We start from the raw sequence: 21,842 nt of genomic DNA, 5'->3' as shown, positions 1-21,842 counted from the left end.
CACGTCCACCTAAAGCACTAGTCTTTGGTGCAGTGTGACACCCCACAGTCTGCGATCTAATTGTGGCTGTGCAAGAGTTGACTGTGGTTATTACTCCTTTTTCGCCCAATTTATAATGCCAAATCATTTTCATTTTCACCAGCACCCCACCTCTGCTACTGATTTGGGGGAGCGCAGACAGATATGTTCTCTCTTCCAAAACATGCGATTGTTGCTTATTTTGTACACAGTGCAAAAGAAACAAACAGATGCTAGACTTTCAGGCGAAAACCAGGCTACATTTGGTTGAAAAGGTTTTCCAGTTGACTAGGACATAGCCAGGCTAGGCTAGATTTCTACCCCTCTAGACGTCTAGATTTGAGCTTTTGCTCACTGCAATATTAAATGAATGGTTTATTTATCTAACAACATAGAAAAAGTTAAGAAATCTGTTCTTTAATAACAACAGGAATATCAAGGCCGACTGAAACCCTCGCTTCTATTGTGTGCCACACTGTTGCTATCTGCAATAGTGGCACTGGTATGATACAGAGTCAATACCAGACCATGGGGCCTATCTATGTGCAAGAAAAAAAATAACACTTTTTCTGTGAGCATTGTAACTCTTTTGTTAAGATAAACAATTACTATTCAAGGAGCCATACACAGAAATAACTTTATCCCTGGAAACAGATGATTAAATGAAAAGGCATAGGAAATGTTAACTTTTTAGTTCAGACATACACAATACACTCTCATTTGTGATAAGCACAGATATGTCTAAGGCTAGGTTTACACTGCCTGGTATCGGATATGGGTCACTTTAAAAAGTAGAAGAAAAACAGGCGGTCAAAAGATTAGACAGAGACAAAAAATTGGAACTGGACATCAAGACCTGCAATGTAAACGTAGTCTAATGGGCATGATAACACTGGTAACATAAGTGTGCATTGCGTTTGAGCATAAAAGAAGCAAACCTGACCTAGCACAGGACAGCACTGCAGTTGATTCACCGTTTGTATTTGTTTTCACTTAATTCAGCAGGGTCACAGATAAAGATGGGATCACAGTACAGAAAAACATCACAGCTGGGAAACGAACCCCCGATCGGATGGAAGGGGGCAGGACTAATGTATGGGTTTGAGGATCCACTGCTCAACAGACTGCCACACGGCCTCGCCTGGCACAGCCTTCAAAGAGAACACTGCTGTGTGGCTCGACAGCTACCAAGCACCCGCTTCCGTTCACACCTTTCCTCATTTTATTCTGAAATATGCCCTCCCACAAATATCAGTGTTACACAACTACCCTTTTCAAGTAATTCAGCGAGACCATACTGCGACGGCAAAGAAACAAGAGGAAGATCATTTTGAGAAAGTAATGCAGAGGCATTATGCTTCATGCTTTTAATAAATGGGTAGGACATCTTGTTTACACTTTGCTTTACTTGCAGATTCATAACAGGTCAGAGCGACCGGTTACATAAGAAGACTATACAAAAAAAAGGAAAGGAAAGACAAATTCTGCAGAGACATTCCTGTGCATTAAAACACAATTGATTTTTATTTGGAGCAAAGTTTTTTAAATTTTTTTATGCAGTGACAAATGTGAAGTCATGCTCTGGAGTGGACAGACTCAAGGGGGGATTAAACTGCTCAGGTGGGTGGTACTGTATGTGGGCACATTGTTACCTTATTCCTTAATACCTTGTTTCAGGGATAACCTGCTTTCCTGTGCCTTCAGACCAAAAGAGGAAGAGTCTGTTATAACACTGCTCAGTGACCCTGGAAACCTGATGCTCTCTGATTTGATAAAAAAAAAGTTCATCACAACTTTGAAAGTACAAATGCCATTTAATATAAATTCAGTGTATTTATAAAATGAGTGGCCTTGCCTGTTTTCATTGGGTTTTCAAAATTATCGATAATCAGCTTTACAGCAATGATCCTAAAATGCTACACTCATAATGGGAGAAAGAGGAGGAATATAGGATGTCCTCTAATTACTGAAATTGTCTGCCATAAAAGCATTTTCTCAGCTATTCAAAAGCAACAACATTCAGGATAAAACATTCTGTCCATTTTCTATCCCATTTTCAGAAAAAAAATAAAACATCACCAATGCACCAGATAATTTTGCTGCTTTAGGGACATAGGTTGGTTTAGTGCCCCGCTCCAACTCACATTCCCCAGTTAATAGCAAATTGGATAATGTGGGTTTACACTATTCTAGCAAAGTTGTTATTCAGGTTCAGAGAAATTGTTGTGAATTACACATAATTATCCAAAAGTACCCTTTTTCCTCCCATCTCTGTTTTTGCACACATAATGGCCCTACTTCTGTTAAAATATGATGAAACACCATATTTATGACACTGTGCTGAGAATATGGATTTGTGATTGTTGTGAGTAATTACATTACAAGCACAGTAAGAAAAACTGGGATGGAGAGATTAACAGCAAGAAGGGACACAAACCATGACAACTCTTGTGGCTTGTTTTATAGGAGTGATGATGCTCGAGATTAAGGATGCCATTTTATGTCTGACCACTTAAACACCACGGTCACCATGCAGCTGTGCTAATTGGTGTCAGTATGAATTGTGGACTATGCGTTTTATTTTGATGAAACTAATTTGATACGCCATTTTGATATTTAATTTAATTAAAACCATTTAATAACTGCAGTGTTTCATGAATGAAAGACAAAGGCGCAGTGTAAATTATTTATACGGCAAAGGAAATAACCTAGATCATAATCAAGTCAGAACATGAGTGAAGCCTGGATGATTCTTACACTGGCATTCGAGGGCAGAATAGAGGCTTTTAGCACATCGGCCATTAACTGGATCTTGACCAGTGACATCAAAACCCGCTTCATCAACAAAGAACAGAGCAGAAAAGAACACGCTCCTTTGAAACATGTGATATGAGCAGCTGCTTTTCATCTGTGATTCACCAGCTCAAACAGACAGTGAGTTGGAGGACGACGCTTGATATAGAGCTTGTGCAGACACTGTGGGCACCGAGTATGTCTGCGCAAGCTGTAAATGCCGTTGCCTGGTGAGACATGGCCTCCAACCAACTGAAATTTTCAAGCCAGCTTCTATGCTGACAAATGTCTTTATAGGCTAAATGAATTCAAATTGGCTGCTGAGACTCTGGACGTGGAGGTATGCCCTTGGAATTTTAACAAAACCACATTAATGGAGGACACTGCAGTGATTGGACAGGCCTGTCCTACAGTTTCAGGTAATCTACAGTTTCAGGTAACAAAACTGAAACAGACTGTAGTAGGCATGTTGAGGATGCTTCTGGTGTCTGCATTACGAATGAAACATTACTGAAATACGGTTATCAGGTCTTCTTGACTAGTGGCTGCTGTTCTACACAGCCACAGATCAGAAACACACAGCTCTGAAGATGTTCACAGTTAGCTTGAAATGGAACAGCCAAGAATGAGGGTTAGCATTAGTATCCATTCCACCCACAGAAGGTACACACAGATCGGCCACGCTACCAGCCCCTGCATAGTCGGGAGCTTACCAGAGCTATCTTGCAGTAGCCAATCAAACATGCAATACCACTGCCCTAAAAATACACTGAGATCTACACTGTCTATCTTTTCATTTTTACACAAAACAGCATATTATTTTCTCTTAAACAGTTATCTGAATAAAGCGATTACTGTTCTGAAGGATTCGTCCCATTCGCTGCACAATTCTGTTACATTTCCTGCAGAACTTAAGAAATGTTCTCAAAGTAACAATTTGAAATGGGTAGTAACAAATGGTAGCATTTATGCCTCCGACAAATCGGATACGCAACACAGTGTTCCAGGACAACACAAGCAGGACTAAAGCCAGCTCCTTCTTCACCACACAGCTAATGTCCCCCCCTGCCCCCCGCCCCCCCTCCCCCCCCAAAGTCCATCAGCTAGAGCAGTTCATTTGCCACCTAAGCACAAAATGTTAATTGAAAAACCCTGAGCTCATATGCATTTTAACTCAATACACTGAAAAAAAAGAGAGAATTGTTTCATTCCAAGGTCGCTAATTGCAGTCTCACACCGAGCAGAACTTAATTACATCCCTGTGGCCTAATGTGATGGGACCTGATTGTGTCCCTGCTCGTTCCGCACCCTTGTGCTCTTACCGTGGCCAGCAGCTCTCCTGTGTTTCCAGCGGATACTGCTCCTCCTTGTCCTCCTGCAGTTTCAGGTCCCAGAGGGCTGCGTGCAGGCATGCTGCGCCTCCTCCACGGGTTCCACAGCCTCCTCCTTTCTCAGGCTTTACGGTCACAGCGCCTCCACTGCCAGGGCTCTCCCTGTCCCACTGTACACCCTGCCATAGCTCCAACTGCATCACCTGAGGACAGAGGCAGGCACCAGACATCAGAGCATCAGAGACATATATACTCACAGATATAAAACTGTACAGACATACACTGTAACCAGATAACAGCCCATAGACTACCACACTAAGGCTGCAGGTCAGGTCACAGAAACCCAACCCAAACCAGATAAAAAATCCTCATGCACAACGAGACTAGACAGCCAACTAAAGATACACAGTAAGGACCACATGGCAGATATGACAGGAGCTCAGTTACACTGTGGCCACACAAAGATAATTTTGGCAGGAATTGTATACTCTCCCTAAATACATGGAAGGAGAGAATACCACAGAGTAGACATTGATATCAACTTACAAGAAACAAAACAGCAAAACAGCAGGGGTTTTGACCTGTAATAATAGTCATAAAACTGAAAAAAAAAAAACTTTGACTTTTAAGTAATAAAACTTTCCGAGTGGAGCATTGTCCCTCCTCGCACAGCATGCCTGATGGATGCGAAAATAACAGAACTATTACACACCCTGTGAGTTTTGCAGGAGTGTGCTCAAAGGGGGGGAAAACAGCTCTATATGAACTGGCAAAGCGGTCATATGTCAGGGTTAGTGTTAGTAAGTGCACGTGAATGAAATGAAAGGCTGTGAGTAAAGTGTGGAAATACACTGCGCGGTGCACCTCTGAGGACCCTTCTATTAATCAACCTGTCTGCACTCTGTTTTCAAAGTAATCTTATTCAACTACTAGAGAACACTCAACGGCGAGCGCCATGCTTTGAAGCCAGTGCTTTATTGCGGTCCCAAAGCACAGTTAAGCAGTACTGTAAAAACATTGTCTCAGTGCTCGCCGCTCGCACAAGGTTACTCACCACAGAGAGGGATCTTTCTGGGCCCTATAAACCACTTTAGAATGGCTCTTACATTATGAAAGGGACGCAGACATCTTTACTTTCTTATTAATGCCTTATGTGAGAAAACCTCTCTCCTCCTCCCAACACTGTTCTTCCTCCCTGTCCTTCCCTACGCCCTGGACACAGAAACCCTCTCGTCTGTCAAATCAGTTGCACTTCACAAGCCTGCGTTCATAGGGCTGCCCATGTAACTGTATTAGTGAGCTCTCATTAGAAAAGAACAACCACGGTCTTCCCAGTCTCTCCCTGGTGCCTCTTACAGCACCTACACCTCCATCATGGCTGCACCTCAGAGCCAACTGCCCCAGCACACAGTGCCACACACACAACACAGGGCCTCAGTGCTAGGCCTTTCAGGGCACATTCACTAGGGCAAGACTAATCCCCCCCTGCACTTCTTTTTAAAAAAAAAAACAAACACAGCCCGAACAGTAAGATAATAAAGGACACGGCCCACTCAACTGAAGCAAGGGTTAAATTTCAGCTGTGGCAGTTAATGGATGGAGGACACTGTGTGCAGGAGCACTGGCAAAGTCCCTGAACCCTCCCATGAACTTATTAGTCTGTCTTTTAGAGTCTTGGCATCCACAGAGAGATGAACTATCTTGAGAGGGAAAGAAAATGAGGGGGAATAGAAAATATAGTAACCAACTAAAAGGTATAATTTCTTGCATTTTCAAAAGGAGCGCTGTGTTTCGGTACCATATTTGGATTACAGTTAAGAATTAACCATAGCTGGGACTCACACACTAAGCTTTGCTAAAGTTATTATACTGTGCCAGTCTTAATCTGGTACAGTTTAATCACATGCTATGTCACAATACCATTATTCTGACAAGTTTAAATTAATCGCCTAACACATTGGTTCAGATTTTGGGTTAAAGAATGCACAGTGAGTTCTGCAACCTGCCTGGTGTCATCATCCCCTAAACCATCATCTCGAGTCAAAGTACCGCACCCTTCCACTAACGAATGGCTAAAGCCAGCGAAAAACATATGAAACTGTAATGAAAAAGTTCTCTCTCTTTTAAAGCCCACATTTTTTAAAAAGAATATTTCAATATTACGGCAGAATGGCAAATATCCCCGCTGAAATAAAGCTGATGAAATATTGAAAGGGAAGGCTGTCTCGGAAGCTTGGAGTGGTAATGCCAGGGGTGATGGCGTGCGTGGGTAGGGAACAAGCACAACGTCTGCACACTTTTCAGTCTGGTGCTTTATTGGCAAAAGGTACAACCAGGGAGGTGACATTCAATTCAAGACTGTTCAGTGTCTATTCTGATACCAACTTTGAAAAATTAATTAGACAAATTCCCAGGTGTGCTTCTTGCCCTTTCTGATAAATAGAAGTGATAAAGATTGGCTGAAACTGGGTTAAAGCATTGATGGAAGTACTCTCATATTTAAAAAGAACAGTTTAATCCCAGGGTAGCAAAGTCTAGTCTCAGAGTGTAGTAATAGATTGTGAGCTTGATTTTACCTCAGTCCCAACCTGGACTCACCCCTTCAATAGGAATAGGCCTGGAATCGCCTGATATCTCAGGTGTTAATCAGCAATTTATCAAAAAGTAATGATAAAATCCACCAGAACTGGTTGTAGACTTTGATGTACTACCAAGCACTGGTCCTGGATCATACCTTTTGGGAATGATTTTGGGATGGATATTCATAGCTGAATGGACCCTGAGGCAAGACCATTCTAAAACAGCAGTCACTTTCTGTGGGCACAGAATAATGTCAGACTGTTAAGACTGGGCCTGTGACTGGACCTGGAACGACCTCTTTGTACTGTGAGCTCCTGAGTGGTTATCCCACCTCTGACACTTAATCCAAATTTTTCCCCCAAGAGCAAATGGTCAACTTGTCAAGGCAACAGGATGCATACAGTTACTGTTGTTGTAACATGCCTCTCTGGTAGACCCTCAGTGTTCATCTGTAGTAAAGGCCATGACTTCAGTATGCAAGTGTGTACATAATTATGTACAAACAGCTTGGCAACACAGCTGATTTTATTAAAAGTGTAGTGTAGTTCTCTATATGCATTCAATCAGAAGGCTGAGGGACACGTGCACACAGTAGGACAGAACTCATCAGGCAATTGTGTCTGGCCATTCATCATTCAATAAAATTATATTTACTGTAATGTTCTCAACAAATCTGTCACAGAGCCTAGTGCATAAGTAAAATAGCAGTTATCAAGTAAGTGTGAAAAGGAAAATCAATTCTTATTCTTTTTTTTTAATCACATGAAAACTACCCACACCGACAGTATTAGAGCAATGAGCTTTGAGATGTAATCACACTATACTCTGGACAGAAAGGAATTCTCATGGAACATCTGCAACAATAAGAAGAGCAAGGTACTGTGGAGGTCTGATTTACTTTTCAGTGAATTAAAAATCCCAGAATCAAAGCTTTCATATGCACGAGAAGAAAAAAGCAGATACCCAGAAGGCACCCAAAGATCTAATGTATGCAAAAGTCTTGAATATTCTTTGTTATTTCTAGAACTAACAATGATATATGTATGACTTGTGTACAGGGAAGTTTTATAAGTTACTTATGCATACAGACTGATGTATTCTCTCAGTAGAACAATGCTTCCGCCCATGATCTGACTTAGCATGCTTGAAGGTATTCACATGTTAGCCTCCTCCAGGGCAAGAGGAAGTGAAGTTCTATTTTTCGCAATCACCGTTTATGTTTGTGTGCAGGCAGATACCATGATCATTTTTTTCTGCTTTTGCATTTTTGATTAACAGTTATACAGACCAACAAATGAAATGCCAATGTGTACTTTTACTTTAACGGCATCCTTGCTTGTGAGAATGAGGAGTAGGTGATTTTGGAGACGCTTGAGCATGCTGAAAAGGCTCAGTCCCTGTGCATGGTTTGGGAATGTTCTGAGGTTACAGTGTTAAACTGCATGTCTGGTTATGGGGATTCTGTGTCTGTATGCTGCTGAATGGCCCATTAGTGGAGTTGTTGGGGATCAATCGTGGGTTATGAATATGCTATTGAAAGCTCTGCCAAGGGACGGACCAAGACCGACGCAATATCCACTTTCCATCTAGGACAATGCCTGCAATCGGCTCCTCCCCCCAATCTGCTCCCCTGTCTGATTCTTTTCTGCGTCTCCTCTATCACACACACACACACACTGACAGACAGACAGACAGACAGGCAGACACATAGATAGACAGGCAATCACACACAGGTCAGAGGCTGGGCACACAGGGGAACGGAGGTGTCTGATAAGTGTTGGAAGAAAACTTTGCATGACGCAGATCACACCTCAGAAATGATCCATTAGCACATTGCAGCAAAACAGCTGCAAAAAGAAGCTGACACAACACTGCAGCAAAAGCAGTCTCCATTTTCTCCACTGCTCACTGAGGGCTGATATCAATCTGAGTCGAGAGCTACCACAGGATTAGACCTGATCACTCACTGCCTTGGAGTGTTCAGTGGTCTGTCAGACCAACCCAAGCCCCCCTGCCCCCCCTCCACCACTTTGGCCCTCACGCCCTAGAGGCTCAGGACTGGCTGAGCCTCCCGTATTTCACCCGAGTTGGTTGGTCTGGGGGGTGGGGAGAATTCTTTTCGTAGTCCAGCCCGTCATCTCTCCAGTGCCAGCCCACCCAGACACTGATTTATAATTTTAATATCTTTAATTTCCACACCGGCGCCCATTTTCCAAAAGTCATTTTCCAATTTGTGTCAAACTGCGTGACCATTTTTCTTAATACAGCATATGACAAGCGGGTTCCGGGGCAGATATGCAATTCAGATTGAGTGTCTTACAGGCACTGCGGCAGACCTGCTGGGCTGTTTGTGTGTGTATCTTTATGAATGTTCAATTTGTTTTTTGAAGGCGGGATACGCGGAGGTGGTGTACTGTATGTGGGGGAAAATGTTCTCATAAACAAAATGGCTGCAGGGAGAAAAATAAGTCATACAACCCCATCTAGTTAAGCACTCATGATGATAAATATTATAGTGACAAGTAATAATCTGTTAAAATATAAATTTGCATTTTTTGTGTGAAAATGTAACATGGGACAGTTTCCCGGTCATTAAATGGATTTCAGTGTTAACTGACGTAGGGGCTATCTAGTCTACGTGCCTGAGGCTCATATGTCTTATAGCGTTAATATTTTTAATTATTCATTAATAATTGTTTATTTCATTTAATGCAGTACACACACACACACACACACACACACACACACAGGCTGTACAGGCACAGTGACAGGTATGAAAAGAGGGGAGGAATGGACAGCTGTTTCATACTCAGCCTCCAGGTGATGCTGTGGGGCTCATTCTGGGCGTGGCACAGCTGTTGCTGCCTGAGTGTTGTTTTTTTTTTTTCTCCTCAGGAGAATATCGTCACCCTCTGCAGCCTCTACAGAGCTGGAAGACCAGGTAAGAGAAAGTCACAGGTCCTTCCAAGAAGGTAAAAATAAAAATGTTTCCATCTACTCTTCCTGCCACATGGTATATGAGCTTTTCTGACCTTTTTATGTTTCTAGTCTGCACAAGTCATTGCTGCAATGCATATTCAATGCAAAATGCATATTCAACAAATGTGCAATACACGATTAGATAATTAATTAATCCTCTATTGGTTCCAATTAAGATTATAATCATTCATCTAATTCATTATCTCTGAGATACTACATTAAAATGGACATACAGTACGAGCCCCAGCTACGCTCCATTACAAACTACATTCTCAGGCCCATTTGCTATTTGAAGTGCAAAATGCTCAGCCCCTCTTCCACCTACTATGGCACCCAGCCCCTAATGATTTGACAACAAAAGCCTGATCTCAGATTACAGCTGTCCACAGTTCACTGAGAGAAATAAAACTTTATAAGACGGTAGTTATTCAGTTTTGGGTCAAAATCAAAATGCTGGAATTTCATCATTACTTTGTAGCCAAGGTGTTACAAAGGTACCGCTTCAATTCTCGTATGACTCCTGAGGGAGATGCCTTGTTTTGCACCTGGTCCTGTTTCACTAAGAATCCCCTGACCATAGGAGGGCTGTCAGTGCCTAACTCACTGCGCACGCCCTCGTGTACCAGACTGTACCTCTCAGTGGGGGCAGAGTTGGCAGAGTTTAACGGGGTGGTGCTCGTAAGCGGTACTGTGCCGGTGCGTCCGTGCTTTGTGAAGGACGGCGGCGCTGAGCCAATGAGAAGGCAGCGAGGCTCGGCCAGCGCGGGCCGCGTGACCCGCTCCTCCCGCCACCAGGTTGCTATTGACTCGCATCGAGCGGCGGGGCCTCCAGCGCATGTTTCTTCCCGTCGAAAGAGGGTAAAAATAACAGGAACAAGTTGTCGGAAATGAAATTTCAATTCATCCAGTCCCTTTATACACTGGTACGGGAACTCACAGTGGAGAGGAGGGATCAATAGTGTTTAGACAGCAGAGCAGATTTTCTAAGCTGCGGATCAATAGGAAAGAGAAGGGGAAAAAATACCCCGGCTTTTCTTTAGGTGTTGTAGTAAATAGGAACAAATCAGTGGCCTTAGGCTAAATGGATTGACCAGCTGTTTCCCAGTTCTGCGCTGTAAATAAAGATCTATTCTGAACGCGCGGGTGAGGGCCTGAGGGGTAGACTCGTGGAGAGGCTAGCTGTGCAGCAGCCGGCCCCGGCGTCTACCTGCTCTGGGTCAGGTACCGGCACCAGAGACTCCCAGCCTGCTCTGCAGCGCCGCGGCTCACCGAAACATCCCTGCCTGTACAGCCCAACATCACTATACTTTTCTCATGGATTTCCACCGGGCCAATATCGGTCTTCAACCATGCAGGCAGTACTGTTAGCTCTGTGAATAGGGAACAGAGCTTGAATACTGTGTTCTTAGGAATATTTTCAATGCCTGTCTTTGCGAGGCAGTTCTTGTTTGTAAGAATAAAGCACTTCACCCGTGTCACACTCACACGGATTATCACAAACATTCTCCTTATGCCGGCACGACAACAGATCAAAAGGTTTGGCCTACCAGATTAGAACTGAGTTAAGGCCACTTAAGCCCCAAGTATCCAGGGCGAAGCATCCTGGAGTCTCATAAATGTGGCAGACCTATGATGAGTATTTTTCTGCTGTTATTCTTAATAAAAACACCCATGTCCTGTTCTGTTATTAGCTCTAACTCATTGGAAAGAACCTCTGTCTAAAAAAAAAAAAAAAAATCACAAGAAGAAAACCAAAGCAAAAGGAAGGCTTGGGTTGTTCTGGGCACTGTTTGATGTTAAGGCGCTGCTATTGACATTAGCTGCAGGAAGATGGAGGGAATGCTTCGGCTTGGCCGCGCTTGGAACACGTGACAGGGGCCGTGCAAATGGAGCAATGCTCAGCACCAGACACAGATGGAAAAAGGCCAGCATGCTTTTCATCATGACTTCTTACATTCCTGCTCCCTTCGACCGACCGTGGAGTGATTTATAATTGTCCCCATTCTGTCAATGATCACAGGACTGACGTGAGAGAGCAGAGCTCTCTGACCAGGCTGAGCGCCTATATTCACATTTCACTCCCACACAGGCCTGCTCTCCTGGACACCTTGTATTTAGGGTAAACAGACGGCCAACATGTTCATTTCATTTTTTCATGAGTTTTTGGGTTTTCTTTGTGATATCTGGGGATTACAAAATCAAAGTGTCATAACTTGAGTATAAATACATTGTGTATTAAAGAAGCAAGGAGAGACCTATTGGGACAATGAAAGGAATAATAGGCCATAAGTGTGTGTGTGTGTGTGTGTGTGTGTGTGCGGATGCATGAAAGCATCTCAGCCATCTCATTTCTCAGGGAAAGGTCTAGGCTGAGGCTTTTACTGTTGATCTAGCCTGAGACCGAGGTTCATTCCTGTGCTATTCAAATGGCATCTCAATGATAATATTCTTCACTGCTAGGTTCTGTCAAATGCGTATATTTTAAGAGGTGAAAATGAAAATAAAGCCACTTCATTCTAATATCCTCCTCTGCCATCTTGATGACTATCCTATAAACAGCAGACTGCTTAATTCGAAGCCATTTCAGTCTTCCATCTCATCTCAATAAAGACAGTATAACTGGCAAAGCCGTATGCACAAACTTCCATTAAATATTCAGAACAGACCAAGTTATTTCAAGGGTTTATGAACCCCTTTCTTATTTTTCCCTGTAATTGGATTGTTTTAAATATTAAAAATGTTTCACTATACAAATGGCAAAGTGTAATACGAAAGCAGATCTCTTTTTTCCCCCCTCTCAGCTGCTGATCGAAACCCAGCTCCTCAGACAGGGAATTAAATGAGCCGTCTGATCATTAACCCCATTCCTTGTAAGCCCGCGCCCACCAGGGACTTGTTTTTTTTTCCTCTGCTATTTTGTCTGGTATTTATCCCCGTGATGTCAGACGCGCGACTCGTCACCGCGCGGCGAGAACGCCAGGCCGGGGCGGCTGCTGCGTTCCGTTTGTTCTGCTCTCTGATGCCGAGTGTCACAAAGCAGGCTTCTCTGCTGTCTGCTACTGGCTCACGCAAGGAAAAAAAAAAAGAAAAGATTTATATAATTTATTTTGCATTTAAATGAACCTAACATGGCAGGCGTATATAATTCATGAAGCAAACAGTGTTCTGAGTATGTTTTAGCTTTGGGGGGGGGGGGTCCTGGGCAGAGGACAGCAGTATACAGGGGAGAGCAATCCTGTGTATTGCTAGGTAGGACTTAGTTATTCCAGCTAATTACAATAGATAAAAAAAGACATGGTTAAACCACAAATCTCGAAAAATGAATTTCAGAGTTTACAGGAGCGATTGTATGCTCCTGCCAGCTCAGTGCAGCCTAGCATCTCTTCTTAGCTTCACAAGTCTAGCCTAGGTCACTGGGCTGGGACAGATAGATTTGTAATACCTAATTATCAGCTGTGTAATGCCAGTAAGTAAATTATAATTGATTCCAATCAGTGCCTTTCTGTGGCCATGTGAAAAGCTGTCTGTAAAGGGAACCATAAATGAATAAGCTTACATAATATTTTATTGATTGTTTTATGGATTGATTGATGGCAATACTGCTTGCTGCAGGAATCACTGCTGCACACCTGTTATAAATGTCATCATAATACAGGATTTAAAAAAAAAAACATAACCCTCCCTTTTTATGATGTATAAATCATTTGATAGCTAATAGTGTTATAGGTATTAAAAATTTACTTTTCAGCTTAACAGTTCATTTGATTACTGTTCACTGTTACTGAACCGTCGTCCTCAGCAACAACCCATCAGCACATACTGAGAACCAATGCCCCTGCTCTGCAATTAAACACATCATAGTAGTACTTTCTTTCTCCAAGTTATTTGGGATTTGTGAAGGAAAGAGGAGGCTTATTTGACAGTGTTTATGTTCCAATACCTGGACAGGAGCTCGGTAATGCGAAAGCCAGAGCACTCGCGTATGCAGAGGCCCGGGGGCTATTCTCTAAGTGGTCTTTGCTTTGAAAACACAGGTGTCCTCCGGGGGGGGGGGGCAGAAAGGAGGAGGAAGAACCACTGGAACAGGCCCCATGCAACATTCTGAATAATACATCCATACATCATCAGCCCGTGTCAGACTTTGATTCACGATGGAAGACTTGTAGAAACCACTATGGTATTAGCTTTAATAATGCAGACTGGGGTGAGGCGCTTACTCTTTCCTGACAAATACGGGCAAATCAATTAATTGCACTGACATTCCCCAATAGCACCCGTATAAATTCAACATGGTGCTGCCTTCCTTGTTTTCATTTTATGAAGCGGTGCAAAGCAGGACAGATTCCTGCATTTCAGCCCATAATACCAAAAAAATAAAATAAAATGCCAGCTATAAATGCATCTGCTTTTCTAAACATTGTTCAGCAAAGTTTTGTTCAACTTCAAGATATGTTTTATGCATGTTTGCCAATTTAGAGCAACATCTTAAAAATACTTCAGGAGGACTCCCAGACTTGGCTACAGATAATTAATTTTGAAAAGATGCCTTGAAAATAAATCTGGATGGAAAACAACGCCAGTGTGTAAAAATATTAAAATTTATGTATAAACTAAAAAGAGAACAAAATAACAACACAATCCTTTACTGGACATTTGTAACAGACTGCAAACTGCAGTGAGAAAGGTTTCTGGGTACACATTTTGAACAGGATGCCATAATATCATGATAGCAATTTTCCAACATTGCTTATTCAAATAACAAGAGGCATGAAACCACCCACCTCAACCATACCATAATGTCCAGTCCTAGTCAACTGGCAAACAGCAACATTACAGGAACGAGGGGCCAAACTGAGTAGTTCAACAGAAATGAGATCTATGCCTCCCAACAAACTACAGTGGCTCAACTGAATCATCAAGCTCTGGAACAGCAAGAAGACCCCGTCCTTGAGGTATAAAGGCAGAGGAATGTTAATTGAAAGTTGTGAAGCACAAGCTGTGACCTCTCCCAAACAATGTTCCCTGCATGTGGAAAATAGCTCGAAAATATATATTTTTTTTTGAAGGTGAAGTTGTCCTGCTGTACTTCCTCCAGCAACCAACGCACTTGCGGGTAACCAATCGCTAACTCACCCACCCACACTCAGAGAAAAATTCACTACACCAAACACCCTGTATGCTCACTGCACTGTAAACAACCAGCCTACCAGCTCAACCAGGTTACCATACCCCCCTTTATGACCAGCAGACTTAAATACCCTTCGTGGAAAATACAATTAACTCTCAGAAACATATGTACAGGCCTTATAGAACATGATTAACTATGAGGCTAAATGTCCACCTTCCGAGTGTGCCACTGCTGGTTTATGCCTATTCTGAGTATATTTCTCAGTGAACATCAAGTGACCAGGGAAAAGGGTGAGAGCTGAGCAGGAGAAAAGTGTAATGATACAGAAGAGTTTCTTTGCACAGTGTTCGCTATAAATGCCAAATACAGAAAAGTACCTGATGAATATTATATTTCATGTTCCTACAATGGCCATTCGTTACTATCAATCACACATTTCCTTTTCCAGTGCCACTGGAGGTCACAGTACAGTGCAGAACACAGACAGAAAACTGGGAATTTCAGGCCTAATGTTTGGCATACCCTTCACTCAGTGAACATGGACTAACAGATCTCCTTCAGTAGCAGTTTGTTTTTGAGCATACAGCATAGCTTAAAACCTATTGATTTTTTATTATATATATATATATATATATATATATATATATATATATATATATATATTGTTGCTAACTGTACACTCTATATGGCTCTATATGTACACTATATGTACACTATGACAATTCATGTTTATTTCTGGCTGCTCTATACCTATGTTATTGTTGGTTTCAACACTATCTTGACACAATAACAGAAAATGAAAGTTGCCTGAAGTTCTCCTGAATTAATAGAATGTGTAAAATAAAAATAAAAAAATGTATAGAAATTATAAAATTTGTGATTCTAACAATAAATAAACATTTTTTTTATACATTCAGATATGTCTGTGCTAGCAATAACCATGAGGCTTTTTTTTTACTGTGTTAATGTATTTAGTCAAAGTGGTGACAATAGTAAAACCTAACATTCTATTTCTTGGATTAATCACAATGCATAATTCCACACTCAAACCCTAATATTATCAGTGCTTAATGGGACCACTCTTCAGGTTTATCAAACCATGAAAAGAACAGTACAAATGTGACTACCTGTGACAACACTTGAATAAGCACAGTACACTTTGCATTAATTTTGAGTTACCCTCTTATTGCCCTGACAGTATTAAGAGTTTGTTCATAAAACAAGCTCATTAAATTCCCTCCTGAATTTTCCTGCCTTACATTAACTTTATAGCACAATGGGTTTCTTATTCATTTTTTTACTATCTCTATATGCGCAGCTCATTAATATTATCTTATCATCATCACTGCCATTATTACTATGCTTATTACATTGACAATGTCATTTTTTAATATGGTGGAAAATTCCAAGCCCACTGCTGAAGGGGCAGGTGAAATGAGAATGCACTGTGGAAAAAAAAAAAAAAAAAAAAAAAAGAAGAAATATGCAGTTGCCATGGAGACGTGATGGGAGAATCAGATTGCACGAAGACACGTGACTCCGCTCACTGCATAAAGTATTGCCGAAGCCCCACAGACTAAAAGACGCTTGACCTCAATAGCTGCCAGCAATTGTCATTTATTCAATTGAGTTTATTTGCCGTTTTTTCGGCCGAGGTCAGTTGCAATGTCCAGGAAGCTTCTTCTGCCACTTTGCCACGATCGGCAGAGTGCAGCCTTCTCTTGGCTGAGCCAGTGCCGTTTCCTCCTAGCAGAGGAGAGGTGTTGATGGTGCAGTGCAACGCAAAAGGCCCCTTAGGCATATTTATGGCCAAGGAGAATAATCTGCATTTAAAGCATTTGAAGATATTAATCCTTGGTGGTGCAGCACAGACTCTAAATCACTGGCTTGTCTCACAGCCCCTCCTCACGGATGGGGGGGCCGAGAAATACTGACGACAACTAACTCACATGTCTGAGTGAAAATACTAAAGAGTCTTTATCAGGCCATGATAGAACATCACTTCACCTAGACATACACACATATAACACTGTACGTGTACAGTGCGGATTCATATAAACATTCGAGAATAACAGCTATGTTTTGCATTTTTGGTTCACAGTTAATATGAATAGAAATCTTGGTGTCAAAATGAGCACACTGGCTCATTACACAAACAAACACCTTTTTTCAAAATGGACAGTACTTTCACTACACAGTATTCATTGTATCAAATGTCATGTGATGTGTATTTTTTTGACACATTCAAGCTTTTGAATACAGTTGGCAGAAGAATTTATCAAAAACCTAAAATTATAACACAGTCTGTTTCATGAAGCATGTGTGTATTATGCGTAAAACATTGTTATTTTAGGGATAGGAATATTTGATCATTTATTCCCCACTTGAATTAAATATTTTTAAAGAGGTTTTATTATTTTATTCAAACAACTTTTATTGAAACCATTGCACTAATTTTACTTGCACTGTAAACTATTTTGTTGCATGTAAGCATGTTTTGGAGGGCACTGTACACAGCATTGTGTGTTTCATATCTTCCAAATAAATTATGACAATAATACTCATAGAATTATACACTAATGCAAACCTATACTGTATGAGACTAACTCTGTCTGGTAAGTATGAATATAGAGTAATATTATATATAACATATGACTTTAAAAAAATAAAATAACATCTATGTCCAACTGCTTTTCTTCAAAAGAGCCAAACCAAAATTTTTCCTGAGCCAAGTTCTGCACCCCTGGCCCAAGTTCTGCACGTATCCAAAAAAACAGAGCTGTGTTTCTGTGTTCTGACACACTGGCACATTATGCCACTCCTGCAGAGGTCACTGTGCCATCCTCAGTGACGTCACGCAAACCGAGGAAGCGCAGTTTCCGAACAAACTGCTTCCAAAACAAAAGCCCGGAAACCGCTGATTCACAGCAACATGAAACGAAACAAAATTTGTCATACATGAATCGAGAGCAAAACCGCTCGACTTAAAATAGGTAGCCGTATAAATGATTAAAGCCGTCTGAATGGAAAAAGGGAAGAAGGAAAAAAACAGTCCTGCCGAAGCAATTACGGATCTAATCAGAGCTTTCTGCATGAAGGTACCGCTTCCCTATCTTGCTCCCATTTGCATCATAACACTGCGTGCAATATTAATTTCCGAGTTTACTGCTTATTGGAAGTGCAAAGTATGAAAAGCCATTAAGGCTGCAAATGGGAAAGCAATTTGCTGTCACACGGATTCGGCTCTATTAAAGAGAAAAATCTTGTTAACCATTTGGAATTAGAGTCATTTGGCAAAAGGCATTCTGCCGCACTCCACTAAAATAAGTAATTATGCTTGCCTTCGTTCTCTCTCTCACACTCCTTCATTTGCGAGGGCGAGGGGAAGCGGAGAGAGGAGGTGGGACTGAGGGCTTCAGGGCTGAATAAGTGTATGCAAAGGCAATTAAAGTTGGTTCCTATCTGTTTAGTTATTGCAGGGTGCACAACCACAGACGCAACGGGGGGAGAATAACAAGAGACAGGCAGACATCGTCGGCAGTCTGTCCTTCTGGCTTCCTGTCTGACCTCTCAGCCCACTCTACCTCTCTCCCCCCTCTACTTTTCTCATCACTTTCACCTTCCCACTGGGAGTCCTTCTGGCTGTTACCAGCATCCCTTACAAGCTGCCCTTCAATTACATACGAAGACATAGGAAGACATACGAACCCGTGCACGGTGGGTGCAAACGCCCCTGTGGCAGTCCGCATGCCAAACCCGCGCGTCTGCGGTGTCCTCCTGGCGGTACCAGCATCCCTTACAAGCTGCCCGTCAACTACATACAAAGACATACGAACACATACAAAGACATACGTACACGCGCAGGGTGGGCACACGTGCACGCTCGGCAGTCCGCACACCAAACCCGCCCATCGGTGAGTAAAGCCCGCGGTCACGCCCTTGCTCCGGGGACACGGCGGGAATTGATGAGGGATCGCCATCCGCCCCCCCCGCCCCCCCGCTGCGGGGGCCGGTGGCAGCTCTGCCACTCCTGGCCGGGGGTTAATCGGTTAAAGGAGCGTCCGGAGGAAGCAGCTGTCTCTGTCCCTCAGTCCCTGTCCCCCCAGCAGCCCCTCCCCGCCCCACCCCTGCGATCCCCCGGCCCGCCTTGGCTCCCTCCATTAAGCCCGCTGCAATTTATGGAGCCGCGGGCGCGTCCGCCAAAGGTGCTTTATGGCGGGACCTGCAGGACCTATTAAGGACCCGCCGCGCTCTCCATCCTGACCACAGGTATCGATCGGCCGGGCCGATGACCGCCGCTCGCTCGACTAGTTAAAACCTCCTCCGGAATCTCAGCAGGAGATTAAAATGAGGCCTCTGAGCGTAATGATCTGTGTATGAATGGAATAAGGAGACGGCGGAGACAAAGAGAAGAGAAATTAAATCGTTCTTTGCTGCGTTTTAAAAGAGAGGCTGCAGCCAGCCGTGCTTAGTTGCTTAATGCCGGGTCTTTCTTTTTTTTTGTGTGAAGAAATTAATAAGGAAGATAGAAAGGAGGTAAATGAATGCAATTTAAGATCACCACAGGCCGGATTCTGAACAAATTATCATTAGTTTACCTTAAAGCTATCATTTAGCATGTAGCATGAATGCATAATTGAAATCGAGTCAGAAAGCATTTGACAGTGAACCTCGGGGAAACTGTTTACACGAATGTTCCAAACACACAGAAAGTAAATGGCTTAAATAAAGCAGATATTTAGAATCTTCATTTGTCCAACCAGGGACTTTCCCTGTGTTTAATTTTCCCGATGAACAGCCACAGGTATACTTCACCGGATGTGTGAAGGGCTGCGTCTCAGTGTAATTCTCCACGGAGAGGAATGGTGCAGTGTGTGTCTGCAGACTGTGGGGCTGAGGAAGGCTCAACAGCTTGGAAAAAAAATAAAATAAATGGAGAAAAACCCCCTAATTCTCTGTGCGGCTTTTAACTGCTGTATGAAAGCATTCTTGGTGCTAATTGCTGGCGAATGGCAGCACGCAGCAAGCGGAGCACATCAGCCTTAATTTGCGAAAAACGAAAAGAGAGAGAACATGCATATATTAAGGGGGAAACGTTTTCTTCTCTTTAATGACGCTATCACCCTGGAACTGAGCTGTGGCCTTCTAACTGGTCCAGCCATGATTGGATTTGACTGCAGAGAAGACACCAGGACAAGAGGGGACTTCACAGACCTCTTTTTTTTCTGAACAGTGCAAAAACCTGCTAATGTGTTGCTGCATAGGGAAGACCTGGACAAACAGGAGAGTAGTCAACTAAAACAAGGCAGTTAGGAGGGAAAGAAAACGTAAAGATAAAGAGTTGAGAATGCAGAACCACAGACAGACAGGGAGGCAGTACAGAATTGCCTGAGGGAGGGGGGGAAGGGGGGGGGGTTAGGGGGCTGAGGCTGAGTCTGCCCTTGTCAAACCAGAAGCGACCCCCTCCACTCCTGTTAAACCCCAACAACCCCCTGCACCCCCCGCTAAACCCCAATCACCGGTGTTGCTTTCTCGGGGCCTGGTCTCATTAACACAAACCTCTGACATCATTAAGACGTTTCCAGGAAAATTAATTGAAAGACAGATTAAAAATAAATTAAGAAAAATGTGTTGCAGAATGCCCGCGTGCACTTCATAAATCATCTGGCAAAGCCAGGAGCGGGCTCCACGTAATTAACTGCAGACTATTTATTTTATCCTGACGATATAAATTAGAATTCAGACACACAGATTATATTAGGGGTGTCTGTCATGCGGAACTGCTGCAGGATGTGCAGAATATTTTAAGGATACAAAGAGGCCGTAGAGAGGGGGAGAAGGGAAGAGGGGGAGAAGGGAGAGAGGGGGAAAGGGGAGAGCAGTGAGTGTCAGAGAGAAGGAAACAATCACAGAATTTTAAAAAATTGTTCCTATAATACACACCCCAATATCAGGATTCTTTTCATATATATTTGAACAAATGTTTGTAAGCATTTATGTAAACATCATATATGAGTACACTTGCTGTAAAAATATACAAATAGTAAATACAATAAAATTCAGTGAGTGTGAGTGAGTGCAAAATTAGCTTTTTGTATTGTCTACATTTCCTAAGCATGCATAAGAAATTGTTTTAACGTTGCAGTGCTAAATCAAAATGAGTCTGTGACGATGTCTGGAGACCCGGCACTCTGACCACCGCGGATATAAAATGACATGTGATGCAGCAGACGCAGTACCTGACTTCCCCTCTCTCTGCTCTCGTACTCTACGTCACTGCCACGCTGCCACCCTGCCCGCCTGTCACGGGGCAGAACGGCCTATGACGCCAGGGCGGGCTCTGCAGTGACAGCCCGGTGCCCGCGCCTCCTCGGCGCCATGCACCGGCCACACACTGCCTCCCTGTGGGCACCCAGCTCAGACTGGCACTCCGCCAGGACCCTCCGACATCAACACGCTGGCCTGGCACCAGCTTTCCCCACGCATCTCTCCCTGTGCGGCACTCGGCTACAATGTCTGGGGAATTCTAACATTTGTCTCCTGGATGCCTCACAGAGGATGAGAGTATCAGAAATGCCCAGGCACTTAATATGCTGTAATGGCAGAAACAAATATACTAATGAAAAAGAAGGAAAAAACAATCTTTCAGCATTTTCAAAATAACTTATCCTGTCAGTTATAAAAAAAGCATTTATCCCTTAAACTGCCAGCGCAGTACTACGTAATGTTACAAAAACATTGCTAACTGTTACATAAGACAGATAATGCAAAACCTTTTCTTGCAACCCCAACCATAATGCAAAATGGAGACGTACAACATCAGACGTACAGTTTACAGAAAACTGGGCCCATACAGCTGTGTAATCTCTAATCAACAACGGTCATAATCGATATCATGTCGATTACTGAGGCAGAAATGAAAGTTTTTTTGACGTCAGTAATTCGATGAATACCAAACACCGATCTATTATAGGTTGAAAAGGGGTCGCATCATGACTCCCTGTCGATCAGCC

General features: G+C 42.8%; 1 long non-coding RNA gene across 1 annotated transcript in view; it reads right to left on the bottom strand.

The window, feature by feature from the left end:
* The window catches only part of LOC135242281 (uncharacterized), a 50,568-nt gene that overhangs the window by 21,063 nt on the left and 7,663 nt on the right, over positions 1–21,842 (bottom strand). Inside the window, exon 3 of the long non-coding RNA XR_010326296.1 lies at positions 4,134–4,345. This is a non-coding gene — a long non-coding RNA (uncharacterized LOC135242281). The remainder of the gene's footprint in view (positions 1–4,133; positions 4,346–21,842) is intronic.

This window comes from Anguilla rostrata, chromosome 16 (genome assembly GCF_018555375.3).
Source record: "Anguilla rostrata isolate EN2019 chromosome 16, ASM1855537v3, whole genome shotgun sequence".
Lineage (NCBI taxonomy): Eukaryota > Metazoa > Chordata > Actinopteri > Anguilliformes > Anguillidae > Anguilla > Anguilla rostrata.
Note: the sequence above shows the minus strand (reverse complement) of the source record. Positions and strands in the feature narration are given on the sequence as shown.